Here is a 9,649-nt window from a genome sequence, read left to right on the forward strand (position 1 = left end):
ACTCCTCATCCGTAGCTCCATTTTGGGCATATAACATATCAAAATGTTTGTCTCAGAGAGTACATCATTTCATCTCATTGCATCATTTTCATTTGAGTTCATCTTGATGCCCGAAATGCTGTTGGAAGAATGCTATTTGAGATAATTGTCAGATCTGCTGCTCCAATTAGATATTTGTCATTTTTGCCATGATTATTGTGTGCATGATATGCCCCTGAGCTCTTCATGAGTTTTGGTATATGTTTTGCCATCTATCCAATGGTGCAATCCATGTATTTTTGTGATGTGTGTGGTGACTAGCACAAGCTTGCAAAGTGGAGCATTCGTTAATGCTGATTTCAGGGACTTGGCATTTCCACTAAGTCCTTGAGCTGTTTATCTCAATATGCCATATGTTCATGTTGTTTCCTAGCGATCCGTGCCTCTTTTGAGGATGATCAGTAAGGATGTTTTGTTAATCTTGTAGTGCTCTATCCATCCATGTCTTTGTTTGCAATTTTGGAGCACCCGAGCTTGAGTCAATCGAGCTCTACTTTTGTCATTTCGTGAATCTGGGCAGATTGTCTACTTGTTAGCGATTTTGCCGAGGATGTTGTAATTGATCCGTGCATGCTATGCTATTGTTCTTGCCATGTCTAGCTTGTATAATGTGTATTCTTGATGGGTGTATGCTTATATTGTCATGACTTGCTCTGTAGTGAGTGCATCGAGCTCGTAAACATGCCTACTTGATATCTGATTTTGCATGTTCCAGTTTTCACTAAGTCTGAGAACTGATTATGTTTTTGCCATGTTCACATGCTTGCAAATGTATTTTCTGATCCCTTTTGGCTCAAGGTCACTAAGGGACTTTTGTTAAGCTCTTTGAGTACCTCCATGCCATGCTTTACTTTGCCATATTCAGGTCCTGTAGCATATAGTTTTCATGCTCCAAAGTGTGCTACCTGATCTGAAATTCCAGACAAGTGTTAATTTCACTAAGTCTGAGATATGTTTACCGTTTGCACTTTTGCCATGCTTGTTTGAACCTGTTAATGGATGATTTGGCCGTAGCTCAGTGCTAGACTTTTGTTAAGCATCTTGAATGGATCCCTGCCATGTATTTTGTTGTCATGTTTGAGTGCTGTAGCATGTTCATCTTGTTGCATTTAGATGGCTACTTGCTGTATATCGCAGATCGTGGTCATATTTGAATTGCTTGCCATTCCCAAACCGTAACTCCGGTTCCGGTGATCTTTATATCGTTTTCAAGCGGTTTAATCTCACCTTTCCAATGGCACACTTGGATTTCCAAGTTGAGGCCAGGTTCATGCTTTCCTTGTCAATCTTGCATATGCATCCCATATTGCCTCCCGCATAGCATCCCATCTTTGCATCATGTTGTTTGAGTTTGCACGTGGTTGATTGTGTCCTTGTTGCTTGTTTGTCTTGTTTGGGTAGAGCCGGGAGACGAGTTCGCTAACGAGGAGCCCATTGAGTTTCCTTTCGAGGATCCAGTCAACTCTGACAACTTTGCAGGCAAGATGATCATACCCTCGAAATCACTACTATCTTTGCTTTGCTAGATGCTCGCTCTTTTGCTATGCCTATGCTATGATGCCTACCACTTGCTTATCATGCCTCCCAAATTGCCATGTCAAACCTCTAACCCACCATGTCCTAGCAAACCGTTGATTGGCTATGTTAACGCTTTGCTCAGCCCCTCTTATAGCGTTGCTAGTTGCAGGTGAAGATTGGAGACCGTTCCTTGTTGGAACATTATTTACTTGTTGGGATATCATTATATTGCCTTGTTATCTTAATGCATATATATACTTGGTAAAGGGTGGAAGGCTCGGCCTCTCGCCTAGTGTTTTGTTCCACTCTTGCCGCCCTAGTTTCCGTCATATCGGTGTTATGTTCCCGGATTTTTGCGTTCCTTACGCGGTTGGGTGATAATGGGAACCCCTTGATAGTTCGCCTTGATTAAAGCTTTTCCAGCAATGCCCAATCTTGGTTTTACCATTTGCCACCTAGCCTCTTTTTCCCTTGGGTTTCCGGAGCCTGAGGGTCATCTTATTTAAACCCCCCCGGGCTAGTGCTCCTCTGAGTGTTGGTCCGACTAAGCTGCCTGCGAGGCCACCTCGGGGCAACTTGAGGGTTGGTTTTACTCGTAGCTAGTCTCATCTGAGTGTGCCCTGAGAACGAGATATGTGCAGCTCCTATCGGGATTTGTCGGCACATTCGGGCGGTGTTGCTGGATTTGTTTTAACTTATCGAAGTGTCTTGTAGAACCGGGATACCGAGTCTGATCGGAATGTCTCGGGAGAAGGTCTATTCCTTCGTTGACCGTGAGAGCTTGTCATGGGCTAAGTTGGGACTCCCCTGCAGGGATTTGAACTTTCGAAAGTCGTGCCCGTGGTTATGGGCAGATGGGAATTTGTTAATGTCCGGTTGTAGATAACTTGAACCTTAACTTAATTAAAATGAATCAACTGTGTGAGTTACCGTGATGGTCTCTTCTCGGCGGAGTCCGGGAAGTGAACACGGTGTTGGAGTAATGCTTGCCGCAGGTTGCTCTCTAGTTATCCGTTCGCGCTTTGCCTCCTCTTCTCGCTCTCTTTTGCGAATAGGTTAGCCACCATATATGCTAGTCGCTTGCTGCAGCTCCACATATTTACCTTGCCTTACCTATAAGCTTAAATAGTCTTGATTGCGAGGGTGCGATATTGCTGAGTCCCTGTGGCTCACAGATTACTTCCAAACCAGATGCAGGGCCTGATGATTCCGTTCTAGATGACGCGCTTGAGCTCAAGTGGGAGTTCGACGAGGACTCACGCCGTTACTACGTGTCTTTCCCTGATGATCAGTAGTGGTGCCCAGTTGGGGTGATCGGGACAGTGTCGCATGTTGGGTTTATATTTTATTTTGGCGCCATAGTCGGGCCATGAGTGTTTGAATGTTGTAATGCTATTTATGTACTTTGTTTGACGTGGCGAGTGTAAGCCAACTATGTACCTCCCCTTTTATTATCTATATTACAAGGGATGTTGTGATGATTGCCTAACTTGTGACATTGCTTTCAATGCGGTTATGCCTCTAAGTCATGCCTCGACACGTGGGAGATATAGCCGCATCGAGGGCGTTACAGCCACTCTGCTAGGTTGCGGCCTTCGGCGAGCCGAGCGTAGTGGAGGGGCACAAGGATGGCTCGGTAGGTGGACCACCGGCGGTTGTGCTGCAAGGTTGAAGGAGTGTGGTTTTCAAAAAAAATTGGCATGGTTTGTGTTGTCCATAAAAAAATGTTGATTTTTGCTTAACTTGTCGTAAGAAATGGTATTTTTTTAGTTACCAGAAGTACAAGCGTGGGGAAATATCAAAGAGATAGAGGATGGATATGCACTGCATTGTCTGTAATGATTGTCTAGGAATTACAGATTACAACCACGTAACACTCGTGGTAAGCAATCCAAACCCGATGAAAAGCAAAAAAGGTTTACAAATTACATATAGAGTGGACTTCCGAGATAGTAGGCACGCATGCCATGTACAAGTAGTATTCATTGGGATTCTACAGACTAGGAGGAGGTTACAACAGATAAAGGTTACAACCATGTAATGCACAATATATATGACACACTAACACCCTCTGCAGTCGGAACGCTGCCCCAGGTGGACATTCATACTGGCTCGAAACTCCGCAAAAATGACTATAAGTAGACCTTTGGTAAACGCATCAACATATTGAGATCCTGAAGGAATGTACAGTACCCAAGCCTCATCAAGTGTGATGCAATCGTGATCTCTGACGAAGTGAATGTCGATCTCGACATGTTTTGTGCGTTGATGTTGCACGGGATTAGAGGAGAGGTATGTCACAATACTTATGCCTATTCTCTCTTATTTTACAAGGTTTACATGAAGAGGAGGAACGCCGGCAGCTGGAATTCTGGGCTGGAAAAGGATCAAATATTAGAGACCTATTCTGCACATCTACAAAAGTCCTAAAACTCCACGGGAATTACTTTCAGAATATATAAAAAATATTGGGCGAAAGAAGTACCAGAGGGGGGCCACCCACCGTCCGCGAGGGTGGGGGCGCACCCTACCCCCCTAGGCGCGCCCCCTGCCTCGTGGGCCCCTGGTGGCCCTCTGATGACCATCTTTGGCTATATGGAGTCTTTCGTCGAGAAAAAAATCATAAGCAAGCTCACGGGACGAAACTCCGCCGCCACGAGGCGGAACCTTGGCGGAACCAATCTAGGGCTCCGGCAGAGCTGTTCTGCCGGCGAAAGTTCCCTTTGGGAGGGGGGAATCATTACCATCATCATCACCAACGATCCTCTCATCGGGAGGGGGTCAATCTCCATCAACATCTTCACCAGCACCATCTCATCTCAAATCCTAGTTCATCTCTTGTATCCAAACCTCAGATTGGTACCTGTGGGTTGCTAGTAGTGTTGATTACTCCTTGTAGTTAATGCTAGTTGGTTTACTTGGTGGAAGATCATATGTTCAGATCCATTATGCATATTAATAACCCTCTGATTATGAACATGAATATGCTTTGTGAGTAGTTATGTTTGTTCCTAAGGACATGGAAGAAGTCTTGCTATAAGTAGTCATGTGAATTTGGTATTCGTTCGATATTTTGATGAGATGTATGTTGTCATCCCTCTAGTGGTGTCATGTGAATGTCGACTACATCACACTTCACCATTGTTTGGGCCTAGATGGAGGCATTGGGAAGTAATAAGTAGATGATGGGTTGCTAGAGTGACAGAAGCTTAAACCCTAGTTTATGCATTGCTTCGTAAGGGGCTGATTTGGATCCATAAGTTTCATGCTATGGTTAGGTTTACCTTAATAATTCTGTTGTAGTTGCGGATGCTTGCAATAGGGGTTAATCATAAGTGGGATGCTTGTCCAAGTAAGGGAAGTACCCAAGCACCGGTCCACCCACATATCAAATTATCAAAGTACCAAACGCGAATCATATGAACGTGATGAAAACTAGCTTGACAATAATTCCCATGTATCCTCGGGAGCGCTTTCCCTTATATAAGAGTTTGTCCAGGCTTGTCCTTTGATACAAAAAGGATTGGGCCAACTTGCTGCACCTTATTTTACTTGCATTACTTGTTACTCGTTAGAAATTACCTTATCACAAAACTATCTGTTACCGATAATTTCAGTGCTTGCAGAGAATACCTTGCTGAAAACCGCTTATCATTTTCTTCTGCTCCTTGTTGGGTTCGACACTCTTACTTATTGAAAAGGCTACGATAGATCCCCTACACTTGTGGGTCATCAAGACTATTTTCTAGCGCCGTTGTCAGGGAATGAAGCGCCTTTAGTAGGTGGAATTTGGTAAGGAAAAATTTATAGTGTGCTGAAATTTACTGTCACTTGTTACTATGGAACATAATCCTTCGAGGGGCTTGTTCGGGGTATCTTCACCCTGACCAGTAGAGCAAAGAGTTGCTCCTCAACCTACTGAACCTATTGAAAATGTTTACTTTGAAATTCCTCCGAGTATGATAGAGAAACTACTAGCTAATCCTTTCACAGGTGATGGAACATTACATCCCGATTTGCACCTGATCTATGTCGATGAAGTTTGTGGATTATTTAAGCTTGTAGGTATGCCCGAGGATGTTATCAAGAAGGTATTCCCTTTATCTTTGAAGGGATATGCATTGACATGGTTGAGGCTATGTGATGATATTGGATCATGGAACTACCAACGATTGAAATTCAAATTTCATCAGAAGTTTTATCCTATGCATCTTGTTCATCGTGATCATAATTATATATATAATTTTTGGCCTCGCGAAGGAGAAAGCATCGCTCAAGCTTGGGGAGGCTTAAGTCAATGTTATATTCATGCCCCAATCCCGAGCTCTCAAAAGAAATGATTATTCAAAAAATTATGCTTGGCTTTCTCTCAGTAATCGCTCCATGCCCTATACTTCTTGTATTGGATCTTTTATGATGAAGACTATTGAATTCAAATGGGATTTATAGGAAAGAATTAAATGCAACTCTGAAGATTGGGACCTCGACGAAGGTAAGGAGTCAGGTATAACACCTAAGTTTGATTATGTTAAATCTTTTATGGATACCGATGCTTTCCGTGAATTTAGCACTAAATATGGACTTGACTCTGAGATAGTAGCTTATTTTTGTGAATCCTTTGCTACTCATGTTGATCTCCCTAATGAGAAGTGGTTTAAATATAATCCCCCCGTTGAAGTAAAAGTAGTTGCACCTATTAAAGTTGAAGAAAATACTATCACTTATAATGATCCTGTTGTTCCTACTGCTTATATTGAGAAACCACCTTTCCCTGTTAGAATAAGGGATCATGCTAAAGCTTAAACTGTGGTTAACAAAAGTAATATTAAGACACCTAAACCCCCTGAGAAAATTAAAATTGAACCTAGTGTTGCTATGGTTAAAGATCTCTTGGCCGATGATATTGATGGGCATGTTATTTACTTCTGCAATGAATCTGCTAGAATTGCTAGACCTGATACTAAAAGTAAACATAGACATGTTGTAGGCATGCCTGTCATTTCTGGTAAAATAGGAGATCATTGCTATCATGGCTTATGTGATATGGGTGCTAGTGCAAGTGCAATACCTCATTCCTTATACAAAGAAATTATGCATGATATTGCACCTGCTGAGATAGAAGAGATTGATGTCACAATTAAGCTTGCTAATAGAGGTACTATTTCACCAGTTGGGATTGTTAGAGATGTTGAAGTCTTGTGTGGGAAAGTCAAATATCCTGCTGATTTTCTTGTTCTTGGTTCCCCACAAGATGACTTTTACCCCATTATATTTGGTTGACCCTTCTTGAATACTGTTAATACTAAGATATATTACAACAAGGATATTGTTTTTGTTGGTTTAAGGGATATGTCTCATGAGTTTAATTTTGCTAAATTTCGTAGACAACCCCATGATAAAGAATTGCCTAGTAAAGATGAAATTATTGGTCTTGCTTCTATTGGCGTGCCTCCTACTGATCCTTTAGAACAATATTTGCTAGACCATGAAAATGATATGTTTATGAATGAAAGAAGGGAAATAGATGAGGTATTCTTTAAACAGGGGCCTATTTTGAAACACAACTTGCCTGTTGAAATCCTAGGGGATCCTCCTCCACCTAAGGGTGATCCCATGTTTGAGCTTACCTTTACCTTATACTCTTAAATATGCTTATCTTGATGAGAAAGAGATATATCATGTTATTATTAGTGCTAACCTTTCAGAGCATGAAGAAAAGAAATTATTGAAAACTCTGAAGAAGCACAGTGCTGCTATTGGATATACTCTTGATGATCTTAAGGGCATTAGTCCCACTCTATGTCAGCACAAAATAAAATTGGAGAAAGAAACTAAACCAGTTGTTGATCACCAACGACGGTTAAATCCTAAGATGAAAGAAGTGGTAAGAAAAGAAATACTAAAGCTTCTGGAGGCAGGTATAATTTATCCCGTTGCTCATAGTCAGTGGGTAAGTCCTATCCATTATGTCCCTAAGAAGGGAGGTATTACTGTTGTTCCTAATGATAAAGATGAATTGATCCCACAAAGAATTGTTATAGGTTATAGCATGGTAATTGATTTCCGCAAATTAAATAAAGCTACTAAAAAGGATCATTACCCGTTACCTTTTATTGATCAAATGCTAGGAAGATTATCCAAACATACACACTTTTGATTTCTAGATGGTTATTCTGATTTCTCTCAAATACTTGTGTCAAAAGAGGATCAAGAAAAGACAACTTTTACTTGCCCTTTCGGTACCTTTGCTTATAGATGTATGCCTTTTGGTTTATGTAATGCACCTGCTACCTTTCAAAGATGTATGACTGCTATATTCTCTGACTTTTGTGAGAAGATTGTTGAGGTATTCATGGATGATTTCTCTGTTTATGGGACTTCTTTTGATGATTTCTTAAGCAACCTTGATCGAGTTTTGCAGAGATGTGAAGAAACTAATCTTGTCTTGAATTGGGAGAAGTGCCACTTTATGGTTAATGAAGGTATTGTCTTGGGGCATAAAATTTCTGAAAGAGGTATTGAAGTTGATAAAGCTAAGGTTGATGCTATTGAAAAGATGCTGTGTCCTAAGGACATTAAAGGTATAAGAAGCTTCCTTGGTCATGCCGGTTTTTATAGGAGGTTCATTAAGGAGTTCTCTAAAATTTCTCGGCCTCTAAATAATCTTTTAAAAAAAGATGTTCCTTTTGTCTTTGATGATGATTGTGTAGAAGCATTTGAAATACTTAAGAAAGCTTTGGTTTCTGCACCTATTGTTCAACCTCCTGATTGGATTTTACCCTTTGAAATTATGTGTGGTGCTAGTTATTATGCTGTAGGGGCTGTTCTAGGACAAAGAGTTGATAAGAAATTAAATGTTATCCAATATGCTAGTAAAACTCTAGACAGTGCCCAGAGGAATTATGCTACTACTGAAAAGGAATTTTTAGCAGTTGTATTTGCTTGTGATAAGTTCAGACCTTATATAGTTGATTCTAAAGTAACTGTTCACACTGATCACTGATATTAAATATCTTATGGAAAATAAAGATGCTAAACCTAGACTTATTAGATGGATTCTCTTGCTACAAGAATTTGATTTGCATATTATTGTTAGAAAGGAAGCTTAGAACCCCGTTGCAGACAACTTATCTAGGTTAGAGAATGTTCTTGATGACTCACTACCTATTGATGATAGCTTTCTTGATGAACAATTAGCTGTCATAAATGCTTCTCGTACTGCTCCATGGTATGCTGATTATGTTAATTATATTGTTGCTAAATTTATACCACCTAGTTTCACATACCAACAAAAGAAAAAGTTCTTCTATGATTTAAGACATTACTTCTGGGATGACCCACATCTTTATAAAGAACTAGTAGTGCGGCCCGCACATTTGTGCGGCTAGATTTATTACTTATTTGTACACTGATATTTTTTCTAAATTATCATATTTTTGTAATTTGATTTGATTTGATTTATTGTGAGCCATTTGGCAAATAATGAAAATCACTTACATTGTATATGAAAATTCATCTTCATATTAATTGCCTCATTTAGCTCTGTCTTAGCCGCTCTTCCATTCGACAACCATTTAGCTTATATATACACTTAAACAATTATTGTACTGTTTCGGGCTTCAAATCTTGTATTCTTCATGGCATGAATTGTCCTATTGATTGTACAACAATATGATTCGATCTTACGAAAATAACTATTTTGAATTGGGTTTCACTTTGAAACTAATATACTCATTATAATATTGTCCTACTAAAAATAAGAGTGTACATTTTTTATCTCCGATTAATATTTCTTGTAATAAAGCATCTTCCTCGAAAATTAGCTACACACATCTTATTTATTGTCTAGAACTAATATACTTAGGTCTAATAAGTGGTGTAGGTTTTTCATTTTGTCCAAAGCTAATGAGTATATTGTGATGCGAACATAAACGTTTTAGCTTTTATCTCAACTATATCCATAAAAGATGTGATGATTTTGTAGCACAAAAGTCTTTCGGTCTTGAGTATTTTTTTCACATCAGGACATGATTTTTTTCGATGCGATTTACTACAAATCTTTGGGCCATTTTCCACTATTAGCATGAAAAAG

Source organism: Triticum dicoccoides, chromosome 4A (genome assembly GCF_002162155.2).
Source record: "Triticum dicoccoides isolate Atlit2015 ecotype Zavitan chromosome 4A, WEW_v2.0, whole genome shotgun sequence".
In the NCBI taxonomy this organism is placed as follows: domain Eukaryota; kingdom Viridiplantae; phylum Streptophyta; class Magnoliopsida; order Poales; family Poaceae; genus Triticum; species Triticum dicoccoides.